Source organism: Staurois parvus, unplaced genomic scaffold (genome assembly GCF_062004578.1).
Source record: "Staurois parvus isolate SC_StPar_1 unplaced genomic scaffold, SC_StPar_1.0 ptg000349l, whole genome shotgun sequence".
Lineage (NCBI taxonomy): Eukaryota > Metazoa > Chordata > Amphibia > Anura > Ranidae > Staurois > Staurois parvus.
In genome coordinates this window covers 3,375,653-3,402,194 of record NW_028318145.1, presented here as the reverse complement: position 1 = coordinate 3,402,194, position 26,542 = coordinate 3,375,653, and the positions used below count along the sequence as shown (strand labels likewise).

Below are 26,542 nucleotides of genomic sequence, written 5' to 3'. Positions count from 1 at the left end.
GATTTGGAAAGAATGTATTTGTAAATTATGGTGGAAAATAAGTATTTGGTCAATATGAAAAGTTCATCTCAATACTTTGTTATATATCCTTTGTTGGCAATGACAGAGGTCAAACGTTTCCTGTAAGTCTTCACAAGGTTGGCACACACTGTTGCTGGTATGTTGGCCCATTCCTCCATGCAGATCTCCTCTAGAGCAGTGATGTTTTGGGGATGTCGCTGGGCAACATGGACTTTCAACTCCCTCCAAAGGTTTTCTATGGGGTTGAGATCTGGAGACTGGCTAGGCCACTCCAGGACCTTGAAATGCTTCTTACGAAGCCACTCCTTCGTTGCCCGGGCGGTATGTTTGGGATCATTGTCATGTTGGAAGACCCAGCCACGTTTTATCTTCAATGCCTTGCTGATGGAAGGAGGTTTGCACTCAAAATCTCACCATACATGGCCCCATTCATTCTGTCCTGTACATGGATCAGTCGTCCTGGTCCCTTTGCGGAGAAACAGCCCCAAAGCATGATGTTGCCACCCCCATGCTTCACAGTAGGTATGGTGTTCTTTGGATGCAACTCAGCATTCTCTCCCCTCCAAACATGACGAGTTGTGTTTCTACCAAACAGTTCTATTTTGGTTTCAACTGACCATATGACATTCTCCCAATCCTCTTCTGGATCATCCAAATGCTCTCTAGCAAACTTCAGACGGGCCCGGACATGTACTGGCTTAAACAGGGGGACACGTCTGGCACTGCAGGATCTGAGTCCCTGGCGGCGTAGTGTGTTACTGATGGTAGCCTTTGTTACGTCGGTCCCAGCTCTCTGCAGGTCATTCACTAGGTCCCCCCGTGTGGTCCTGGGATTTTTGCTCACCGTTCTTGTGATCATTTTGACCCCACGGGGTGAGATCTTGCGTGGAGCCCCAGATCGAGGGAGATTATCAGTGGTCTTGTATGTCTTCCATTTTCTTTTACAAAAAGCTTTATTGAATAATAAGCAAAGATGAACAGACAATCGTAGCAAAAATTCAATGACCAACATTTACATATTACAATAAATGAAGGGAAGCTGGTGCAAGGCATGCATCGATAAAGGCAAAATCTGAAAAGTTTACATAGGTGCCCTGAGGGAAGGGATGGGGAGGGAGGTTGGGAGGGAACGGGTAACAGACCTTTGTGGGTCAATGATAATGTAAACTCCAAAGGGAAGTATTGCTACATCAACATTATAATAAACAGGAGAGGCCCGAGAAAAGGCAGCATCAAAAAACAGTACATATTCATGACCTAGGATTTAAAAAGAAATCTAGATTGCATAAATAGCTTTACGGATGCAGCGCAGAGAACAGCAGGTACAATCTGTAAATTATGTTTAAGGACAGAGTAAACAGAAGAGTAGAAAAAGACAAATAGTAGAGAGACATGGACAACACACACAGACACACAAAAAAAAAAAAGGGGAGAGGGAGGGGCTCCGGGGGGATCACAGCAGAATCCATCCTCATATCGATAAAAGGGACTGGTCGAATCTCGAGGGCTGAGCTATATCCAGCCAGGGACGCCATATCTGCAGAAATTTTGTATGGGTATCCAACAATATGGCCGTCAGTTTTTCATTGACCATTATGAAGTTCATCCGATTTTTGAGAGCCTCAAAGCTAAGGACAGGAGTCTTCCAAGCCCTCGCAATCGTCAATTTAGTTGCCATAAATAAATGTGATGCCAGCTGCCGTTCAGAGCGGAGAAGGCCCTCAAGTGGTTTAAATAGAAGAGCTTCATATGGATTACGCTTAATGTCTGTATGAAGAATAGTGTGGAGGAGTGCATATACCCTAATCCACAACCTGCTTACCTTAGGGCAAGTCCACCAGATGTGTGCCATGGTACCCAATTGTTGACATCCCCGAAAACAAACCGGGGAATAGGTAGGGATAAAACTAGCCAGACGGGCAGGCGTATAGTACCATCGGTATAGAATTTTGTAGGCATTCTCAAGAATAATGACATTCCTGGAACACTTAGATAATGTTTGGGTCATGAGTTGCCAGTCTTGTTGATCCAGGGTTCCCCCTAATTCCGACTGCCAACGCTGATGATAAGAACGAACCGGAGGGGTTCTATAAGACATAATGGAAGAATAAATCAGGGAGATCAAACCTGGAGCATGAGGTCTATGTCTACACTGGCTTTCAAAAGGGGATAAACGGTATGATCCTGGATGCGTACGTATTAGAGAATGAATAAAGTGACGAAGTTGAAGATAACCAAAATGTTCTCGGAGGGGAATGTTATAAGAAGAACGCAAAGTGTCAAAGGTAAGTATTCTGGTGGGGGATAGGAGTGAATGGACATCATAAAAACCATGTGTCTGCCACCAGACAAACTGCCTAGGGTTATCCTTACCCGGAGGGAATAATGGGTTATGCAATAGACGTATCAGAGGCAGATGAGGAGAGATAAGGCCAGTGGAGTATTTTACAGAATCCCAAAGACGAAGCGAAAGAGTCAGCGTTGGGCTAAGGTTAGGTGGACGCTGAGAATTAGGGAGCCAGGGCAAGGAGGGGAGCGGTATCGGGTGAGAGTCCATCATATCTACTACAGCCCACAGGGGGAAATGGTGAGAAGCATGAATATGAGCTAAAGGAGCAATATTAGCCGCCAAATAGTAGGACTGGAGATTAGGAACAGATAACCCGCCCACATTCCGCCGCGCAAATAAAATATGTTTACTAATTCTAGGTCGAGAGGAGCCCCAAATAAAGGACAAAAGTTTTCGCTGATGTATACGCAATACATGCGAAGGTACTGAAACTGGCAGAACACGAAATAGGTATAGTAGTTTAGGAAGATAGGTCATACGGATTGCATTAATTCTGCCGAACCATGATAACGGGAAATGAGACCAAGAGGACAAAAACTCAGTCAACTCATGAAAAACAGTGGGAAAGTTAGCCTGATACAGTCCATCATATGTCGGGGTAAGCTTAATTCCTAGATATGGTAAGGCTGAAAGCCATTGGAAAGGGAACGTTTGCTTCAAAGTAGTCAAAAGTGGTGGTGGGAGGGTAACTGACATAGCTCTTGATTTAGCTGGGTTGACATGTAAACCTGAGAGGGTGGCAAAGGAATCGAGAACTGCTAGCAGATTAGGCAAAGTAACCCCCGGATTCGAGATTGACAATAATATGTCATCCGCAAACAACGATAATTTATGTTGGGAGCCTGCCACATCAATTCCCTTAATATCAGGATGTATACGGATTGCTTCTGCCAACGGTTCCAGGGCTAGGATAAAAAGTAAAGGGGAAAGCGGGCAGCCCTGTCTAGTACCTCTAGCAACCGAGAACGTAGAAGACTCAAATCCGTAGTATCTAAGCTTCGCTTGAGGGGATGTATATAGCGAAGAGATCCATCGTAGGAAGGAAGGGCCGAAACCAAAACGATGGAGGACCGACAGGAGATACGGCCAGGATAAAGTGTCAAAAGCCTTGTTGATGTCTAAGGATAAGAGCATCATATCGATTTTACGAGTATGGGCCAAATGTTGCAATTGTAAAATACGTCTGATAGCATCTCCGGCCTGCCTATGGGGAACAAATCCCACCTGATCCTTTTTAATCAGACGAGAAAGGAAGGAATTCAATCGAGTAGCCAAAATCTTAGTAAGAATCTTCATATCGATATTGATAAGAGAGATAGGCCTAATTAGCCCAGGAAGAATGATCTCGATCCGGTTTAGGGATCATAACCACATTAGCAGTTAAAGAGTCCGGGGAAAAATTTGAACCTCCCTTCACCGCATTAAACATAGCGGCAATGTGGGGAGCGAGCACATCAGCCAATTTCTTATAATATAGTGCCGTGTATCCATCAGGACCTGGGCGTTTGCCTGTTTTCAGTTCCGCTATACATTGCAAAACCTCAGATACTTGGATATTTCGATCCATCAGATCCTTATGGGCCGACGTTAAAGTAAGTAATGACAAACTAGATAAGAAGTCAGAAATAGACTGAGGGTCGGCCCGGGTGGGATCAGAGTAAAGTTTAGCTAGTCTGTGCCGGAACTCCTCTAAAACCGTTACTGGGTTGCTCGTAAGGGTATTGTGACGAGTACGTAAAGATATCGGTTTGGGGTGTTGTGCAAAAGAACGCAATCTACGGGCCAACATAGAGTCTGGTTTGTTAGCTTTGCTATACCACTTCTGGCGAGTCTAACGCAAGGAGCGCTCAGCCTCATCTGTTAAACACAGATCTAATTCTAAGCGAGCCTGATCCAACATTCTACGATTTAACGGGGAAGGTGACTGTTTAAACTGAGCTGACGCGGAAGTTAACTTCGATTCTAACTGACATTGCTTAAGCTGTCTTTCCTTCTTTCGCCTTGAAGCTATATGGATAATATGCCCCCTAAGAACTGCCTTGTACGCTTCCCACAATGTTACCGAAGAAGAGACAGAACCTGAGTTTAATTGGAAATATTCCTGAGACTTACAATGTAGCTCCGTCTGAATCTCCTTCAGTGAAAGCAAGGAATCATTCATTATCCATGAAGAGAAGGTCGGCCTGCAAAGGAGAGCTCGACAGACAACCAAAATAGGCTCATGGTCTGACCATGGGACTGTTAGGATAGAGACAGAACGAACCAGAGGGAGATGTTTACGTGAAACAAAGGCATGATCAATTCTAGAATGAGAATGGTGAGGGTGTGAATAATAAATGTAGTCTTTCCCCTGAGGATGAAATTCACGCCATAAATCTACCAGATCATAGGTAGTTAACGTCCGTACAAAGGACTTCACTGAAGTGTAAGGGTCAGAGCGTTCTGTCGGATATTTATCAAGTGCAGGGTTTAACACTAAATTTGAATCCCCCGCCATCAGAAGCGTACCCCTTTGATGTGTGGCCAGGAGAGAACATAGATGTGACAGAAAAGGTCCAGGGTTGACGTTAGGAGCGTAATAAGACATTATGGTAACATCTATTCCATGGATCGTGCCCTGGAGCAGAAGGTATCTGCCATTGGGATCAGCAATACGCTTCACACAGACAAATGGAGTTTTACTATGGAAGGCAACCAATACACCTCTCTGTTTAGTGGGACCAGTAGCTTGAAATATCTGAGGGTAAGGTGCATCAAAATATTTTGGGGCAGAAGTAGTGGAGAAGTGGGTTTCTTGCAAACAAGCAATGTCAACTTTGCGAGCCCGAAGAAACTTAAATATCTTTACCCGTTTCTGTGGAGAGTTCATCCCCTGGACATTCAGTGATAACCAGTTCAACGACATGGATATCTAAAAGGAAGGAAGATAAAATCCACCACGATCCCCGGGAGCCCTGGAAACAAAAATTTGCAAAAACACAAGACATACATGACAAAGGACAAAGAGAAAGAAACGAAGAAGAAAAGAGAGGACAAGAAGACCTCTAATACACAAGCAAGATATCTGTAAATCATAGAGATTGATTCAAGCAATATAGTAATCACCTGTGGGTAAAACACCCACATAAAGGCTAGGTAGCGGGCGGGACAGAAGACCAGACCACTAGCCAGCTCGGAGGGGGACACGACCCTCCACCGGAACAACTCGGCATTGATATAGAATATATAAACATTATACAAACAACTAAGGCTAATACACCTGTGAATAGGCAATCCAAAACTCGCAAGACAATAAAGATCTCAACCAATCAATGTAGAGAAAAGTAACATCCACTCTTGACCGGAAGAGATATGGCACACGGAAATATAAAATCCCTGAACAAATCTAAATTCAAGTCCAGAGAGTGGTGGCGAGAAAAAAATAAACCACATGGGACTAAGCTACATAAACATCAGGTCGCAGAGATTTCCTGAAAGCGCTGGGCCTGTAAGGATCGAAGAGCCTGTGAACCACTTTGACTAGGAGGAGATTTACGTAAAGACTGAGAATTTTGATGACGCGTAGGTAGTAAAGTCTCCTCACTCTGGGATTGTGGCAACTCCAAGTTGAGCTCCCGAAAGTGACGCCGGAGATCCGCTGGCGTAGAAGCTTGAAATTGACGACCTTGGAAGGAAAATGAAAGCTTGAAAGGGAAGCCCCATCTGTACTTAATATCAGCTGACTGAAGAATCCGAAGATAAGGTCTCAAGGTGCGACGTTTGGCAATCGTGACGGGGGACAGATCCACGAACAGATGGACAGAATGACCTTGAAACTCCAAAGCCGAACGATTCCGAGCTGCCTGCAGTAGACGTTCCTTAGTGCGATAGAAGTGGAATTTAATAATAATGTCTCTGGGAGGACCCTCCGTGGGCTTAGGTGCTAGAGCTCTATGGATACGATCAAACTCCAGACGCTCCAGAGGAATCTCAGGGGCCAGCTCCTGGAAAAGGGCAGTTGCAGTGCCCTGCAAATCGGTGATTGCCTCCGGGATTCCACGGATGCGGAGATTATCCCTGCGAGCTCTATTCTCAGCATCCTCCAACTTATTTTTCAAAGTATCCAGCTCAGCATGTAGATCCTCCACTTCTTGTTCGTGACCCTCCAGGACTGTAGTTGCCAGATCCATGTGTTGTTCCAATTGGTGGGCGCGGAGACCCAGCTCTTTTAGGCCTCTCGCCAGATCAGAAGATAATTTACGCGAAGCAACAGTAATCTCCTCTCGCACTATAGCACGGAATTTGTGTAGTAAGGCTTCGGGATGATGTTCAAGAGGGTCAACCATCCCCGACGGGAATTGCCGCTGACTATCGCCATCAGACTCAGGGTCCCCTGGAAGTTGGGTGTTATCATCAGGCTCAGGCGGGCTAGGTATCAACTTGGCAATGTGGCCTTGTAAAGGGGATTGCTGTTTGGCCCGGTGTTTAAGTTTAGTGCGGGGAGTGCGGTGCATTTCTGAAAGCGGTCTACAGATTTCCAAGTCACCCCCAGACTATTGAAGTGTAATGTTAAGGTGTAGAAGCCCAATGGCCAAGAAGAATGTCACGGTGGCGCGGCCCAAGGAGGTCACTCCGGCATTTTCCCCCTTGGTTCGTGTACGTGTCCCCCGCCGGGGAGGTATTCACAGAAGGTTCAACATAATGTTACAGTCAGTGAAATATAGATGGTTATGATATATAGGCCAGGTATGCAGACTGTGTAGAGGTTGCCAGAAAATATCCCAGACATCCCTGATTTATCCACTGGGGAAGGGGACTATGCAGGAGGATGCCCTCTCCCAGCCAGCACCGTTCCTGTAGCAGGTCAGACCTCCAGTATCCTGCTGGAATCTTGCAGGGACACAGCACAGTCCACCAGGCCACCAGGAGGACCCCAGGAGCCCACCCAACCTGCCCCAATAGCTGACCTGACTCCAGGGGACTCCAGGGGCTGGTGGGCAAGGCGATAGGGCGGCAGTCCGGCCGCGACGGCGATCCGCTCCAGCCGCAGATCTAGGAAACACCGTGGCTTCACACGCCGCGGTAGGCCTCAATCCGCCCCGCGCCCCAGATGCTCAGAGAAGGGGCAGAGCGACTCGACACCCCTCCTCAGATGTCGGATGGTGTCTGGGCAGCCGGGGATCCGCTGTGGGCAGCCTCCGTATCCCGGATGGTAACGGATGGAGGATTAGGGTGCCGGAGCTTCAGAAAGAAGCGTCTGCTCCCGGCGCCATCTTGGACACACCCCCGTATGTCTTCCATTTTCTAATTATTGCTCCCACAGTTGATTTGTTCACACCAACAGATTCAGTCTTCCCAGCTTGGTGCAGGTCTACAATTTTTTGTTTCTGGTGTCCTTCGACAGCTCTTTGGTCTTCACCATAGTGGAGTTTGGAGTGTGACTCTTTGAGGTTATGGACAGGTGTCTTTTATACTGATAACAAGTTCAAATAGGTGCCATTGATACAGGTAATGAGTGCAGGACAGAGGAGCCTCTTAAAGAAGAAGGTACAGGTCTGTGAGAGCCAGAAATCTTGCTTGTTTGTAGGTGACCAAATACTTATTTTCCACCATAATTTGCAAATAAATTCTTTCCAAATCAGCCAATGTGATTGTCTGGATTTGTTTTCTCATTTTGTCTCTCATAGTTGAGGTCTACCTATGATGCCAATTACAGGACTCTCTCATCTTTTTAAGTGGGAGAACTTGCACAATTGGTGGCTGACTAAATACTTTTTTGCCCCACTGTAGCCTAGGCCATCTTTATGTAGAGCAAAAATTCTTTTTTCAGATCCTCAGAGAGTCCTTTGCCATGAGGTGCCATGCTGAACTTCCAGTGACCAGTATGGGAGTGAGAGTGAGAGCGATAACACCAAATTTAACACATCTGCTCCACATTCACACCTGAGACCTTGTAACACTAACGAGTCACATGACACCAGGGAGGGAAAATGGCTAATTGGGCCCAATTTGTACATTTTAATTTAGGGGTGTACTCACTTTTGTTGCCAGCGGTTTAAACATTAATGGCTGTGTGTGAGTTATTTTGAGGGGACAGCAATTTTACACTGTTATACAAGCTGTACACTCACTACTTTACATTGTAGCAAAGTGTCATTTCTTCAGTGTTGTCACATGAAAAGGTATAATAAAATATTTACAAAAATGTGAGAGGTGTACTCACTTCTGTGAGATAATGTATTAGGGCCAATTTAGACAGAAAGCCAATTAACCTACCAGCATGTCTTTAGAGTGTGGGAGGAAACCACAGGGAGAACATGTAACCTCCAGGTAAGTAGTGTCATGGTTGAGATTTCAACCGATGTCCCTAGTGCTGGTAGCCGGAAGTGCTAACCACTTGTTTAGGGCAACAATCAAGGCAGTCCAATCACATTACTATTTTGCTGTAAACCTGGAAATTTTCTGTGTTCCAACCCAACCTACTTTTCCCAGTACCTCCTATTTCAGTTTTCATAATATAAACAAAATTCAAAATCCATCAAGAATACAAAAACTTAATCACAGACACCTTACACATCACCTCACAGTCCCTCAGAGACAAAGAATCTCTCAGGTGGTTTAAAACTACATAAATTGCCCTGCAACACCCCTTTATCATTATGATTTTACTTTTACTTAAGGATGACAGCTCCAGTACTATACTGTACTAACAAGTCAGAACTAAACATAACAAACCTACAAAACATTAAAGGATACGTTCACCTTTGGGAACATGTTACATGTTTCACCCGTTTTTAGGGTGGAACATATAACATGTTCCCACTGCTGCATCCTTTCCCCGATCTGCCACCTCTAGTGATAGTAAGGCGGGGATCTTCTCCCTGCATCCACAATCACAATAAAAAAAGCCTGTGAATGGGAAAACTACAACTACTCAGCCTGTTGACAGCTTGTAGTTTACAGTGAACTACCAGAGCCTTGGTGAGTGCTCTAGGTAATTCATCGATGGTTCCTGTCATTGCAGACGAGCAGACAGCTTACACTGACAGTGTGCAGGAGCCTTATATTGCACCCGCAATCTGCTGATCACTTTACAGGCTTCTAATAAAACAAATAATAACTGCAAAACGATATCCATTTATTATTTTTGTAACCCCTTGAGCTCCGGAAGACTTACGCCCCTTCACAACCAGACCATTTTTTGCTATACAGAGCTGCGTTACTTTACCTGACAATTGCATGGTAATGTAACACTGTACATAAATGAAATTTATATATTATTTTTCTCGTACAATATGTATAGCTAAAGTCTCTCAAATAAAACACTCTAATTTCTATTTCAATTTACTACCTACCTTGTTTCTCCCTCTTATATTACAACCTAACCAAACTGCTTACATACTGTCCAGCCACTGAACACAATTTGTGGCTATTGTCTCTCAGATAATACTGTCAGGGATCCTGTCGCCGTGCAGTGGTGCGACGGCGACGGATCCCCTCGAGCCGCAGCGGTGCGAGTGCGCAGGCGCGGAAGCGTGCGGCTGCGCATGCGCAGTAGGGCAGAAGACTCGCGCATGCGCAGTAAGAGCACACTTCACATCAGGTGGGCTACCTGCTTAATAGTAAAATCAATGCCTTCTAGTCTACAACGTTCCTGCACATATTCCTGATCCTGATACCTGTATTCTGATTTAACTGACTAAGAAATGTGAAGTTATGATTTGATTTCTTTGGTACTGTTTTGGTCTTTTTAATTTTGTGCCAAAAAAGCGTCCAGCCTGCCAGTGCTGACAATATATAAAAGGATAGTCACATACTGTACATCCTTAGAGGAAAGGAATAGCAGTATATAAGAAAATACAATTCCTGAATCAATAACTTTCTTTATGGTTTTGTTTAGGTATGATGCTTTGAATATGTTGCAGATAATAAACATAATAATAATTATATCATCTAATAAAAGTATTGTAAATAATATAAACAACAACAATAATAATAATAATAATAATAATAATCCTCCCCCCTTCCTCATCCTGAAAAACAAAACTGAAAAACAGGGTTTACAGTATCTGCAACACATGGCATGGCATTGCAAAAGAAAAATAAATTTGTATGTTTTGCCACAACACAAGCATTAAAAATATTTGTCATTTTGCCATCCTCCTTACATTCCCCTCCCCACCAAACTCTACTCATGATTTTTTCTTTTTGCAGGATTATATATCAACTCAATTTGTCAGTAAGCAAATTTGAAGTCTCTGGTGACCCCTGGTGAATAAAACTAGTATTTCAATGTTTAAAATAGAAACTATGTTTTAGGTATTAATAATAGTCAAAATATAATTTTAAAAAATTTGCTTTTAGGTACCCAACTTCACAAAAACAGTGGTGAGATTGAGTAAATCAGCACATTTGTGGGGGAAATATTAATTTGTTTTAAATTATTTAAATGCTGTAGTATAAGTAAATTGCAGATTTTTGTTATAGTCCATTCTTTATGCCTAGTCACTAGCTTAAATACATTTTTGTTTGCTATATACACTACTACACAAAATACAGCAATACCATTTGTAGGTCTGTAAAGGATCAGGAACAACCAGATGAAAGAAAAGCTGTAAAGTGCAACATGTAGCGGCCAGTGCACACAAGATATTTCTAAATTACGAGCCCTAATCCCAGAGATACACATAAATTTCAAGACGAAGTATAATTTTTAAATGTCATTACATATTCCTTTCTGCATACAGTATATACAATAGGGCTAGGACTTTTTCTCTGCTCACTGGCAGTACCAGGATTCAGGCTGTTCCTTTGAGGCTGAGCAAACTCCACCTGAGACAGTTTCTACCTGGAAGTAATGGTTGTGATGGCCGTGCGTACTGGGCACATGAATAGCTGTATTGGTAGCAGTCATTTTGTTCACGTCACAAGTCTCCTATGCTATCTCTTCATAAGGAAGCATTGCACAGTGACCCCCCATCCTTCAGCTTATACAATATACAAACTGTTAATTGATGCCAGGACCTTGTTATCAATCCATTGACTGGACACCCAGACCTCTCCATTACCCAATCCACAATTTCAGCCTGAAAACCCTAATAAAACTGTCCTCTTCCAAGCTTGAGCAATACAGAGAACTAACAATTATCCTCTCGTGAATAGTTCAGCTGAAGGGAATAGCCAATCCACATTTCAGCTAGAATGGTTAGCAGCCAAGATTCTAAAACTTCAGCATATTTCATAACTCATGGAATACAAACAGCACAGCCATAGTAAGGACATATTTCCATCCCTCAGTTAATTTGCAGCATTTTGAACTGAAACTCTGCTATGCTAGGAGGTACCAGAGTGGATTAAGCCTCTACACCCCTCCTATGAGAACTAGATATCCGGAACTTGTCATATTTATACCTATTTGGAATCTAATTTCATGCTGGATAATATTCTGCATGTTAGCAGACTGTAAATGGTAGGTATTCAGAAATATGAATACTTAAAGGAAACTGTATTTGGGACTTGGACCTCCCAGCCACCACCCTTTAAACTGGATGATTGGTCAGATGGTCTCTGTTAACACCCCTTTGATACCACAGAAAAATGGAATGTCAAGACCTTTTGACAGCTCTTGGTTTAACATCAACCAAGGAACAACTAACCAGACTTGAGAGAGCCACTGTAACATTTTTGCTTGATCAGTCAGACTCTGCTAAAACCAAGGGATTTTTCAAGTATTTTTCATTTTCAACTACTTTTTATTTCTATGTTGCTGTGTTGTCTCTTTATTTCGTTGTAACACCCTTTTTCTGTAAATATTTTATTGTTCCATTTGCAACATTTTGATCTTTTCATTATTAAACCATCTTTTGAAAAGTGTTGAATTGTCTTTAAGGCAAACTAAAGAATCCCTGTCTCTTGAAGAGTGTTATAATACATCTCTGAACATACCTGTCCGTGGTGACAGTGTGTGTTGTAGACGTTTATTCTAAAATCATAGCTGTTATTGCTCAGATTGGGAGTTTCCTCCTCAGTAAAAAGCTGGTGGTGGTAGCTTAAAGAGTTAATTGCTTAGTTAACCCAGTGACAATCGCTCTCAGGCTGCTGACACCTAGATTACGGTTCTGCTGCTGGAAAATCTTTGTGCAGTGTGCAGCTGAGAGTGACATTGTATGTGATAGCGTGGTGTGAGATTGACCAGTCCTTTGTCATGAGTTGGTGAGAAGGGCAGGGGTCTGACATCTGTGTTCATCACAATGGTGATTGTCCAGCTTCCTGCTGTCCTTGTTTAAAGCACCTGTTGCATAAGCTACCAGTGCATGTGATAGCGGACGCTACCTAGTGTGCACTTGCATGACCCAGATTGTATTTGCTGTGTGTATTACCATGTATGACCCAGCTTGTTTTGATCCTGCTCTCTTCTCTAAGATTGTGTACCAGTTGAACTCAGATCTCGTGTATCACTGCGTCTGGACTACGCTTCTGCCTGACCCTCCTGTATTATCCCACTCGCTGCAGCTGCTTGTCCTGCTCCTCCAACACACCAGTCTTTGTTGCCCTGCTGACATCTGTGGCGGTGCAACACAAGTACCAGCCAGCCTACTGTGCTTGCAGTTCTGCTCATGGTATGTGCTACTGTTTACTGAACTATCTGTATAATCAGCACATCAGATCTCCTGACCTGACAGGAGAACTTTGCTTAGGATTATAAAACAAAAAAGGCAGCTACTTTAATCAATGTATATCAAGGTGTACATGGACAGGGCAGTTCACAGAAAAATACAATACAAAATGTTTCCCAGCACATTTACCAATTAGCCAGAAAAAAAGGAAAAGAAAATTCTACACTCTATCAACTTTTTGTGTTAAAACAGAAGTTTTTATTACATATATTTGCAAACATATTGGGAGCCACACTGCCACGTCAAGACCCTTTTTTGAAGTGTGGCCACCAGCTCTAATCTACCAGAACTCCTAACCTGAGACATACAAAGGAATGAATAAAATGAGGGAAGGTTTGCCTGTAAGTTGCCCATAGCATTGGCAGGGCTCTGGCTGCAAGCCTTAGAGCTGGTTTGTCAGGAACCTTTTGCAGCAAGTGCTCATGGATGTGCACATACTCATGGGCATAGGAGTTTAACAAGACATGCAAGGACAAGAACACACACGCGCATGCTCATGCACAGGTGTGCCCACAGATCCTGGCATCCGGCAGACTAGTAAAACCTAAGGCCTTCCTAGTCTCATTGCTGGATTGTCTTCAACTCTCATCCCTGTGTACTGTGTTCCTGGAAACCTGCTGATCTTACTAATAACCCAACTATGGATAGGCTTCTCTTCAATATTCCCTTGCCTGTTATGTCTGCTGCTCTCTTTGTCTCTTTACCTGGGCCTGGACGTCTGACTGTGTAACTCTTTGCCAGCATATTACTGACTCTTGCCTGTTCCCAACTAGAACCTGATCATGATTCTGTACCAATCGGCCTTGCTGCTGCTGATCATAGTTTGCGACCTAATTCCATAGTGCCTCTGGGTGGATTTCTGCATTTCCAAGCCAGGGTCATAGATTATTTTTTTCCCTAGGCTGTACAGCCTTAGGCAGCGTAGAAAAATAAGAAATCAAGCTAGCGCTTACGATAGCAGCTATGCACTGAAAAGGAAGCACAAACCTTAACAAATCAGACAATATAAAATGAGTGCAGCACTCTAAAATATATAAAACAGAAAATATACAATAAACTATATTGCTATCTCGTTCTGACTCAAGAAAGCGACACAATATCTGAATAGGAGGATTCTCCAAGTAATATGATGTATCTCAAGTGACAGTCCACCTTGATGCTGATAAATATACAGTATATCTATATTGTGGTGTGCATCAGAATAATCCGGTGATGTGCGACAAATGGAAAGATTGCCCACTCACCAGAAGCACAATCTTAATGCGCATGGGTCAAATATGCCAGAAGCGGAGGTTCCCTTTAAGGTACAGCCTGGGACTGGATCCTCTCTTCTACAGATGTGGGTGCTAGAGATGTCCCTCAGCCTTGCACTCAACTGGATGTGCTATGGTAGGATCTGGTCAGACAGGCTCCCTGTCAGGAATGGACTCAGCACTGGTGGTGGGACTCACCTGCCGTGTGGGCTGCAGTACCAGGGCTGACCAGCGGGTGCTCTCAGCAGCCAGAAGCTCACTCCTGCAATCAGCCAACACCTGGGGCTGATTGCAGGAGGTGTATTTAAGGAATGGCCAGACCTGCAGTCAGGGCCTTGGTGTATGTTTCCCATGAGCCCCTGTACCTGGTATCCTGTGTTCCTGCCTAGTTGCTGACCCTGCTTTGATCCTGACCTCTGCTGACCGTCTCCTGTTGAACCCCTGGCTTGCCTGACCATCCTTCTGCCTGATCCTCTGATCTTCAATTATTTAGATATGCTCGTTAAATAGTTTGTTTGGGCCAAATTGGTCCAAATGAACAGTTTCCATTGCTAATGGATGTGCTCGCTGTTGGTGCTGTGTAAACTGTTTGTAGCCTCAGCTGCATACAGTATGGAAAGTTGTGTTCCAGCAGCAGGGCAGTTATTTCCTATCTGCTGCCAGAACAAAATTGAGTCAGGCTGAGCACTGCTCAGCCAATCACAGGAATTCTTGTATTGTATCAGTGAGTACAAGGCTTCCTTTGATTGGCTGAGGTGGATTATGCACCCACCTCAGTGGTGCAGTATTTCCATTCAAAAAGCCCATTCAGCTGTCAAAAAACAAACAGTGTTTTAGAAGGCGGCACTGTCGCCTCCTGAATGCCTGTCAGCCATGCCTGCAAAATTCTTTAAAAATAGATCCACTGCAGATCGCTCTTGAAAGACTTCGAGCACTGGTGTCAGTGGAGGCTATAATAACGTCCGCATTTGTCTCAGTGGCAGTAATAATAAGCCCAGTATTGGTGTCAGTGGTAGTAATAATAACCCCAGAATTGGTGCCAGTGGACACAATAACCCCAAGCACTGGAGTCAGTGGACAAAAGAAAAATCCCCGACATTGGTGTCAGTGGATGCATTACTAACCCCCAGCAGTGGTGCAAGTGGACACAGTAATAACCCCCAGCATTGGGGTCAGTGGACACAATAATACCCTAGGTTTTGGTATCAATGGATGCAATAATAACCCCCAGTACATGTGTCAATGAACGCAATAATAACCCTCAACACTGGTGCCAGTGGATGCATTAATAACTCCCACCATTGGTGTCAGTAGATGCAAAATTATTCCCCAGCACCTTTAAGCCCAACCCCCACATTGGTCAGTGGCATTAGAATTTAACCCCATAATCACCAAGGTGGGGTGGGGGGTTTAACTTTCACTGCATGACCACAAATGCAGAAGGGGGATGGTGAATTAAAATTTTACTGCTGTGAACTCCAATGCATGGTGGGTAGGGGATGGAGGATTAACGTTCACTCCCACTCACCCCCAATGCTGAGGGGGGGCAGTGGCAGTGAAAGTTTGCCCCCCCATTCCCATCCTGCATTGGTGGTCATGGCAGTGAAAGGTAATGTCCCCACCCCCTGTGCATTGGTTGTAATGGCAGATTCAGTGACATTTTAAACCACAATCTCCACACCCTTGCATTGATGGTCATGGGGGGTTACATTTAAATACCACTCAATCGCAGCCCTTTCCCCGCCCATGTGTTGAACACTTACTTGTCCACAGGCTCCCACGCTGCTCTCTCTCTCCCTCCAGGCCGGGACTTTGCTTGATTTGAATTGAGTGTTGATTTCAGTTCTGGTTGCTGAAACATAAAGCGTATCAGTGCCGGCATCCTGCTGCAAACATAGATACATACAGAAGTAGGGAGACACTACAGCTGTCCCTATGGCATGGCTCAAATCCCAGGATGCAGTTGGGATGCAGCTGCTGTTGGACTGTGGGCAAATATGCTCTTCCTCTGCACTGTCCTATCAGCATGTGGAGGAGACAGGTGGCTGTGCAGATCTTGCAGCTGGAAGGCTACAATAGCTTAGCTGCTGCACTTTGTATGGACGCTCTGGGGGGGGCTGGACCCTCTAACCTCCACCATATCTACACCCTTGTTCCAAGCTCAAGTTCACTGCTCCAGTCTCCTGGCACCTACCCTTCTGTCATTCCAGTAGTCCTGGTCTCCAGGAGCAGGTGTGCTTAGATGGGAACTTTGCAAGAGGCCACCATCACAAAAGTGTAGCTTAAAGCTTGTGGGCCCTGATGCAAAAGTTGACCTGGGGCCTCCCACTAGCTTCCACCGTGCGCAAGATATAATAGCTGTATGGTGGCTGTCTCTCTCTTCTCTCTCTCCTGCTGCCATCTGCATGTGCACACAAGGTGGGGGCTGTCGGGTGAAAGCGGTAGGTTTGTATGTAAAAGAGGAAACTCGGCAGGCCCTCTAACTTTCAGATCCACATACAAGCCCACCACTTTCACCCAGCAGTTCACAGTGTGGCCTGCCTGCCCCCACTTTGTCTGCACGTGTAGGCTGAGCAGGTGCAGGAAGGGGGTGCTGCACTGGGCTGGGTGGGGGGCTGATTAGAGTGTGCCACTGCAAATATCACACTTTTTTTTTTTTTTTTAACCGCCTCCTGCCCACCATATAAGAAAATAACGGGCAGGCAGCGGCTCTCGTTCTTGGAGGACGTCATCCTCCCACTCTATGCAGCAATCACACTAAACAGCAGATGACGTCGGCTCTGTCATGTGATCAGATGTGCCCAATCACAGCTGATCGCATGTAAACAAGGAAATGCCGGTTATTGGCAGTCCTCTCCTCACGCTGACAGCGTGTGAGGAGATCTGGTAATCAGCATTCCTGAGAGGGGAAGCCTACACTGATCATCAGGGATGATCAGTGTAGCCCCAATCATGCCGCCTGTCAATGCCCATCAATACCACATACAAGTGCCCATCAGTGCACATCAAAGCCACATATCAGTGTCCATCAGAGCTGCCTTTCAGTGCCAACTATCAGTGCCATATATGAGTGCTGCCTTTCCGTACCCATCGGTGATGCCTGTCAATGCCCACCAGTGATCCCTGTCAATGCCCATCAGTGCCACCTATTAGTGCCTCCTCATCAGTGCAGCCTATCAGTGCCCATCACTGCAGCCTCATTAGCGCACATCAGTGAAGGAGAAAAAATACTTATTTACAAAATTTTATAACAAAAACTAAGAAAAAAACTTATTTTTTTCTTTTTTAGTTTGTTTAGTAAAAAATAAAAAAACCCAGTGATGTTTAACCGTTTCAATATCGTGCAATTTTACACCTTCCTGCCCAGGCCATTTTTCAGGTTTCAGCGCTCTCACACTTTGAATGACAATTGCGCGGTCATACAACACTGTACCCAAACTAAAATTTTATCATTTTCTTCACACAACTAGAGCTTTCTTTTGGTGGTATTTAATCACCGCTGGGGTTTTTATTTTTTGCTAAATTAACAAAAAAAGACCAAAAATTTTGAAAAAAAAACACATTTTTCTTTGTTTCTGTTATAAAAGTTTACAAATAAATAATTGTTCTTCATAAATTTAGGCCGAGATGTATTCTGCTACATGTCTTTGGTGAAAATAACCCAAATTAGGATGTATTTTTTAGTTTGTAGGAAGGTTATAGAGTTCACAAACTATGGTATAGATCTGAATATTGATCAATCCTGAAGTACTGACAGCCAATCTAATTTCTTGAGGTCCAAGAATGTCAGAACAGTACAGATATCCCACAAATGACCCCTTTTTGCAGAGTAGACAGTTCGACGTACTTCATAAGAGGCATGGCGAGTTTTTTGAAGTTGTATTTTTTTGTCATAATTTTTCGGAAAATTAAAAAATTAAAAAAATTATTTTCACTATTTTTTTTTTTACATACTGTCACCAGTGCAGTACAGCGTCATCATATAACTGGCATGGCGGTTAACAGGGACACTGACTGGTGACAGTATGAAAAAAAAATATATATATATTTTTTTTTTTTATTATATTTAATATTTTATTACATTTTTTTTATTTTTTTTAAGATTTTTTTTTCATATTTTACTATGACCAAAGTAGTACAATGTTACCATAGTAACATTGTACTACTTTGGGGAAGTGATCAGTATTTTTTTTTTTACACAATTTGCTTATAGCAAAGAATTACTTTGCTATAAGCAAGCATTTACCTGAATGAAATCGATTCATTCAGCTTTCTTTTTTTTTTTTTTTTTTGTGCTTAGCTGTGATTTGGTCACAGCTAATCACATGACATGTGCATGTGATTAGCTGTGACCATTCACAGCTAGGCACTAGTATACAATGGATGGCATCATGAATGAAGCCATCCATTGTATACAACTGTCATGTGACCTGCTGTGATTGGTCACAGCAGGTCACATGGTACCAGCAACGGGAGCCGGTACTCAGATCTGTCATCGGCCGTGTCCGAGGTGCACGGCCGGTGACAGATCGCACTGCTGCGCCGCTCTGCATTAGCGCAAACGGCGCATGTGCGGGAGCACCCGGAGTGAAGAGACACATCTGAAGCCGCCAAACGGCCATTGGCCGGGCGGCTAATGGTTAAATACCACCAAAAGAAATCTCTATATGTCAAAAAAAAATATAAACATTTTCTTTGGGGCAGTCATGCAACACTTTGCATGACCTCGCAATTGTCATTCAAGGTGTGACAGCACTGAAAGCTGAAAATTGGCCTGGGCAGGAAGGGGGTGAAAGTGCCTGGTAGGCAATTGGTTAAACACCTTTCTTTTATCTGTTATTACCGCTCTTATGGTCAGGCTGCAGTGATATGGAAGTGCAGGATATTAGGGAAAAGTGACATCCCCCTTCCTGGTAATGACACCTGCCTCCTCTTGGTATTGACAGATGACCCCTCCTTCAAGAGCCCCCCACTTCAACTGACCATAGATGGCCCCCTCCTCCTGTAAAGACAGATGACTTCCCCTCCTGGTAATGACACATGTCCCCCCATCAGGTAATAACAGATGACTCCCTCACCCCACCAGGCAATGACAGTTGACCCTCCCACCCATCAGGTAATGACAGATGACCCCCCCACCAGGTAATGACAGATACCCCCTCCCCCACCAGGTAATGACAGATGACCCCCTTCCCCATCAGGGATGACCCCCACCTTCAGGTGCCCTAGCACATGGCTCCCCAGGGAATTACTGATCCCCCCCCCATGCTGACAATGACAGATTACCCGTCCAGATCCCCCTCTGCTCAAACTATCACAGTAAAATCTGGAGCCTCTGGAGCCCGCAGTCCCTTGGGGGCTCCTCAGGAGGTGTTACAGGATTTTGTGAGAATTTGTGTCAGCGGGAGTTGTGGGGAGGGGTGGTGTGTGTCTATTCTCTGCATGGATCCGACCAGTATCTTTTTACCTCCCCAATGACAGCAGTACCAGCTCCTGGACAGTGCTCTCCTCCTTTGCTCAGCCCGGTGCAAGCTAGGTGTCCATTCCCGCCTGGTTGTCAGCACTGACACTTTCTCATCCAGCAGGGCTGGCCTCACCCCATCCTTCCCCCGCTACTCTCCTGCTCAGGATTTGAAAATGGAGCCAAAAGCCTAGCACTCAGAGCTTCCGATATTCTCTGGATTCGGCTTTGCCCATCAAAGTGACAGGAAGACAACACGAGCCCCCTAGGAGCATGAGCGGGGTCATAATTGTGACCCCTGAGACCCCTGACGCTACGCTCATGCACCATCATAATCTCGGACTACACAGTCAGTTATATGGCATAACTGCATTGCAGAACCTAGAGTAGTGCCAAACAAATTTTTTAGACCAGCTGCAGAGCTGGATTGCTGGAGCTGGAGCAAAATTGAAGTATAAATGTAGCCAAGCTGAGATTCTGTAGCTGCTTTTCTTCAGTGATTGTTAAACATTTAAAGTGTTACTAAAATAAAAATGTTTTTCATTAAAATAACAAACATATTGTACTCACCTGCTCTGTCCAGTGGTATTGCACAGTGTGGTCACGATCCTCCTCTTTTCGGTTCACAGGGCAACGATCCTGGCTCCTCCTCTTCTTCATGTGTCCCTATAGCAAGCTGCTTGTTATGGAGGCACATAGTGTCTGCGCGCTCCCAAGCTGTGTGTCTATGGAGCCAAACTCCATAGACTTACACAGGGGGACTTAGCTTCACCCCCAAGTGGATCAAGTGGATTATCATTCAAGAAACGTGCCAAACAATGTAATTGTCTGTGTATTAAGATAATAAAAAAGAGAGATGGTCTTTTTCACCATACAACTCTTGCATGTATTTTGTGATGATCAACAAAATGTTACACAAGGAGGTATTTCCTACTCTACTATTTTATGGATTGTTTAGCTTAATTTTAATCACTGTTAACATATAATGAAAGTTTTTTTAATTTTATATTGGAATGTTTTGTAAGTTGTACCTCAAAAATCCCACTAGTAAATTTCCATAGATTTTGTAGTGATTTATTATGGGCAGGTCATTAACTGAGACATACAGTACTGTGCAAAATTTAGAGCCAGCTGTTAATTAAGAATGCTTTCAGAAATAGGAGTGTTAATAGTTTATTTTTATTTACTAACAAAATGGAAAGTAAATGAGCAGAAGAGAAATCCAATTCAAATCAATATTTGCCGTGACCACCCTTTGTTTTCAAACCAGCATCAGTTCTTCAATTCTAGGAGCACTTGCCCACAGTTTTTGAAGGAACTCGGCAGGCAGGTTGTTCCAGACATCTTGGAGATCTAACCATAGATCTTCTAGGGGTTTGCTGCCGCAAATCCTTCTGTCTCTGTCTGTTTCCCTGTGACAACGGGTCAGGGATCTTCTCCCTGCACCTGCAATCACAATTTTATAAAAACCTGGCCATTCTGTGAATGAGAGAACAACTACCATCAGCATGTGCAGTTGAAGGCTTGTAATTCTCAGTGAACTACCAGGGCGCTCTCTAGGTAGTTCATTGACTCTTCCTTTCAGTGTGTAATTGCCTGCTCTTATGAGGTATGAGCAGACAGCTTACACTGACAGTCTGCAGGAACCCTGCATTGCACCTGTGATCTGCTGATCGTGAATGCAATGCTCTGCAGGCTCCTAATAAAAAAAAATAATAAATGCACATTTTTTTACCTGCAAAAAGATGTGTATTTATTTTTATTTTTTTTAAAAGATAACTTATTCTTTACCATGCTACCATGCTGTAAGAATTGTTATTATTGGTATCTCAGTACCTGAGCAAAAAGGATATTGGTTTACCAGCCTTGCTCAACCTTTTCAACACAGAGGAACCCTTGAAGTCCCGGTCTCAGGGAACCCCTTTTAAAAGTTATTATATCTACAACTCATGAAACATTATTGTGATGGTCAGTAGGAAGAATGATCCAGATAGCTTAAAAGATCAATAGTGCTACTGGGAACTTATCTAAGAGGCAGAAATTGCTCATTGCTTAAAAAACCCCAAGCAACCTCTGGAGGAACCCTAGGGTTCCATGGACCCCTGGCTGAGAAACCCTACTTTAGGCTATTTGTACCATAAAATAGGAAAAAACACACTGAGGGGAAATGCAATAAATATACTGCACCACTGGCATCAAACTCTCTTGTTAAAGTGTTAGTAAAGTCCTCGTAGAAAATGTAAAAACTGGTCCTCCTGCTGGTTTAAGTCATAATATACTAGTATGCACTGCATACTAGTACATTATGACAGATCTACCTACAAACAGAGCCCTCCAGTGCTGCGTTGTCATGCCTCCCCTTCACTTTCATCTTCACCCATTCTTCCTTCTGAGGTTCAGAATCTTTGGCCACTTGAATGGTCGGGTAGCTGTGATTTCACTCCCACACATGTACACAGGAATCACATCCAGAGCAGGCCATAAATGTGGTCAAACTGTGCATGTGCAGCTCAAATCACATTACCTTCTGACAGGCAGGGGGAGATTAATGACAGAAGAGACCTCTAGGGTCTTTTTGTTATAAAAGCCCTGCCTGTCAGCGGATTTTGTATTGCCTCAGTTTACTACCACTTTAATGTATTATGCCAAATTCATGAAGCATTTGCAACACTTTTGGGTCTGACAGCACCAAATTCAGATAGTTCTAAAATGCACAACTTTTACATTGTGTCACAATGAATGCAACATATCTATATTGTGTCACCGTGAATGTCCCAAATCTAAGAGTGGAGCTAATTAAGACCAACTCTCTTTTGGTGTACAGAGAAAAAACTGGCTCAAACAGATTTTGCAAAAGTGTCTCTTACTGTATGGATTCTAAAAGTGGTGCAGCATTAGCCAAATTCAAGTACATGCTCTAGACAGATACATGAATCTGGCGCATTCTTCACCACTTTTAGAATGCATGAGAGACACTTTTACAAAATCTGTCTGTGCCACAGGGACTGTGTATATTTTAAACTCTGAACTTTTTTTTATCATTTATTCTCCTAAAACCCCAACTGTAACTGTTCTTTACATCATTGCTTAAAAGACCCAAAACACATAATTAGCATGTAGTTCTCCTAGCAGTACTTAACAACACCTGCTCCTTACACTTACTATTTGATACAGTTTGCCACATGACTTTTATGTCATCACTCAAAAGCAGGTTGTGCAAAAATGCAAAAAGACAATCCTTTGAGGCAGCACTGATCCACAGGCAGACAGCAAGCCAATCATACTGTAACTGAACTGGACCCAGACCACACTTGGGTATTTCCGTTACACTCCAGCTTCCCTGTCCGTACACAAAATCCCCGGACACCACACGCTGATCATGCAGGAAATAAGACAGGATCAGACTCTTCTTAGGACAGGAAGTCAACTGCTTTATTTTAACACAAACACAAGATATATACACAGGGCGGGGAAATACAACCAGGAACAGGAAACACATCACAGGCCATCCCCATCAGGGGGAAGGGCTGCCAGAAACACCCCCCCACCAAACCAAGACACATAATAGAACAAAGGGATACACCACCTGGCAGTAGACAATAGTGGAACACATGCATCTCATAATAGTTTTCTAGAACAATGGGATGCAGCCCTATGGCAGAGAACAATGAACAACCCCCACACCAATATTAGAACATTTCACCCTGTCCCCTAACATAAGAGGAATTTGAGAAGATGATACAGGGGTCCCCCCACCCCCAAAAGTCACTCCCGTCACACATACTAATACTGATTTTTTTACACTTTCCTTCCATTGCTGAAGCTGCTAGATATGCTGTATGCTGTATCTGAGTTGTCTTTTTTTGGTCATTTACAAAATAACTTTGCCTAATGTGAACCTGCAGCTGACAATTTGCTAATAAGCTATTTCATTTTATTAAGCTACGTGTAGCAGTTCTGAAGGTCAGCATTTATTTACTGATAATAATGTCTGCTTGTAGGGCACAAAGGTGTGCTTTGTTCACGCACACCCCGCAGGTTTTTAACTTAGCTCAGTGACGCAGATAAGGGGGGGTAAGGGGGGTTCAACTCCCCCCTTCCAAGAGCATCCTGCCAAAAATCAACTGCATGGTGTCCCTGCTGTGCTGCTTGTCACTAGTGCCATGTGCAGCCAGCAGCAGAGCAGGGACACCATGCAGTTGATTTCTGGACTGACCCCAGCGGCAGGCAGAGGCGGGTGTTAATTGTCATAGTAAGGCATGTGTGCAATGCTGGGATGGCATTCAGAAGCAGGCACTCACTCACTGCTGTCTCTCTCTATACACCACCGGAGTCCAGACTGGCACCGCCCACAGGGCAGTGTGTACTACTGTCAGGCTTGGATTGGGCCATGGGCCAAGGGAGGAAGCTGTTGGCTGAGTCTGGACTGTGACACTCACTGCTTCTCACCCCCATCCAAAGTAGCAGCAATGAGCAAAATGGGAGCGTCTGTCCTGCCCACCTGGTTCTGGTTGCCAACTGAGCAGAGAAGGAGCGGCTGGCGTCCGCCCCGCCAGCCACTTTATTACTATTGGATGCAGTTCCACCTCCATCCTTTGGCTTGGGGGAGGAGATTTACCTGGGTCCTCTACCAGTGCAGAATGCTGCCCGTCGCATGGATGAAGTGCTGGCTGCTGCTCTCCTCTGAGTCCTCTCCAATCAGTCCAGACTTCAGGTGTGTGTCCCTCTTTCTCTTGTGTTTTCCTCAGGGCCAGGCTAGCTTACCACTGCTGTGTGCTGCTGCTGAATTCCATTCAGTCTAAGAGATTGCGTGGAAAGAAAGAAACTGGCAAAGTTGGTGATTGAGGCTGGGCTGAGTCTTCCATTGCTGCCTGTTCATTTCTAGCGATTTGGGATCATGGGCGGAATTGCTGTGATTCTGCCCATGATTCCAAATTGCACTGCAATGCTGGACAAATGCAGCACACATGACGTGTTTGAGTTCCATTCATTTTTAGTGGCATCGAAATGTGGTGTGGTTTTGTTGAGATTGTTAAGCAATTTATCACACAACAAACACTCCAAAATCACACCACGTTTTGAGGTGCCGCGAAAAATGAATTGAACACAAGTACGTCACGTGTGTTGCCATTTTCCAGTGCCAGCATTGTAGTGTGATTTGGAATTGTGGGCAGAATCGCGGCGATTCCGCACAGCACACAATCCCAAATCGCTAGATGTGAACAGGGCCTTAATGAAAGGCTGAGTTTTCCATTGCTGTTGTGATACTGTTGCATTCTAATGTGAACCCAGGCTAATGGTACCTCCATGCATCTCCACAAAGCAGCAGCGTGTTTTGCTTTGCAGGTGCAGGAAGGTGTGCAATTTACACACCCTACTGCACCTGCTCAGATGTTACACAACAACATTCTGTGATTACTTGAAACATTTTTTTTTTCACCCATGCAGTGGGGCTATGCCCACACAGTACAGGTTATCAACTCATTTTTGTCTAGGGGATTGCAGAGCAGAGATATACTTACCTAATCCTCTAATCCTCCCAGGCCTTGCCACTCCTGCATCCTGCAGTCTAGTGGTCTTGTGCAGTGGACCGTTCCTGATGTCATCACACCCATAGACTGGTTCTGAACATGAGGATGGCATGAGCATCAGTCCACTGCCAAACCTGGAAAAGCACTGCATAAACATTTCATGCATGACAGTGTATTGCCAAAGCACTATGGGTTATTTAATGATGTGGCTCAGTAGATGTCATGTCTGATAAGGGATTAACAATGAACTCATTGAGTTCTATAAAGTATTTCTTTTAGCATAGGTGATATTGAGCTAATATTTTATATGTTAAAAGAAGACTAGAGCACCACCTGCTGGCACGATGAAATACGACACAATATAAAAGCAGTCAAAAATAAAATGAAATAATTACGGTAGTCCATTTGAAGAGAAAAAAGCAGCTTTTGCTGTAATATTCACCTTCACAAAACAGTTGTCCAGTACAGTACTTCTTTTCCATCACTAGATTTCCCAAGTAATGCAGGTTAAATGAGAGCCAGCGTCATTCAACCCATTTTCTCCAAGCCACGACTATCAAATACCTCCCAATTCTCTAAAATGACAAAGGGAGACACCTTTTAGCATATTTTATGTAGGTAAACGACACATCCCTGCCATGGCCCCAGTTACACAGACCATAGAGATCTAATATGCAGAGAAAAATTGGCTAAACTATACAAGTGATTTTATATCCTCTATATTTACCTTATATTGGCTTTTGAAAATAGGAGACGCAGTAACCTAAAGGTTGTATAAGGCTTGGTTCACGCCAATGTAGTTTGCGTTTGATCCATCTCTGCAGTGCTCCTTGCAGTGCTTTTAGTATTTTTGACACTGTCATGCGTTTTTGATGTGTTTTGCACTTTGCATTTTTTATGTTTTTTTTTTTTTTGACCAACTTCTTGCTGGGAAGATTAAAAAATGCAATGAAGTCTATTGAACCAAAAGGTCTCTGACCCTTTCCAAAAAAACTCAGCAGCTGAAAAACGCATAGATGTGAACGTGTCCCATAGGAAACCATGTTAAATGGACTGTAGTGCATTTCTGCAAAAAGCACTAAAAAACGCATTGGTGTGAACCAAGCCTAGAAATTTAGTGCAGCATGTGACGATTGTGCGCACTAGAGACATGGGCGCTGTACATGACAGCCATCTTGTTAGGTCTCAGCCATGTTCCCTCCTGTCCTCCCTCCTCCCTTTTGAATGGAATGTGAGGCTGTAAGTTGAATGGAGGTCAAAAGGGCCTCTTA

The 26,542-nt window shown here is 43.9% G+C and overlaps 1 long non-coding RNA gene across 2 annotated transcripts in view; it reads right to left on the bottom strand.

The window, feature by feature from the left end:
• LOC149456754 (uncharacterized) overlaps positions 1-25,846 on the bottom strand; it is a 48,102-nt gene extending 22,256 nt beyond the window's left edge. Inside the window, exons 1-2 of one of the 2 annotated variants that reach the window (XR_016313804.1) lie at positions 25,714-25,846; positions 16,043-16,131 (exon numbers count right to left, since the gene is read on the bottom strand). This is a non-coding gene — a long non-coding RNA (uncharacterized LOC149456754). Of the gene's footprint in view, positions 1-16,042; positions 16,132-24,358; positions 24,533-25,713 lie in introns of those variants that run through there. The other variant, XR_016313805.1, reaches the window with a different exon arrangement.
• Positions 25,847-26,542: the final 696 nt, after the last annotated feature.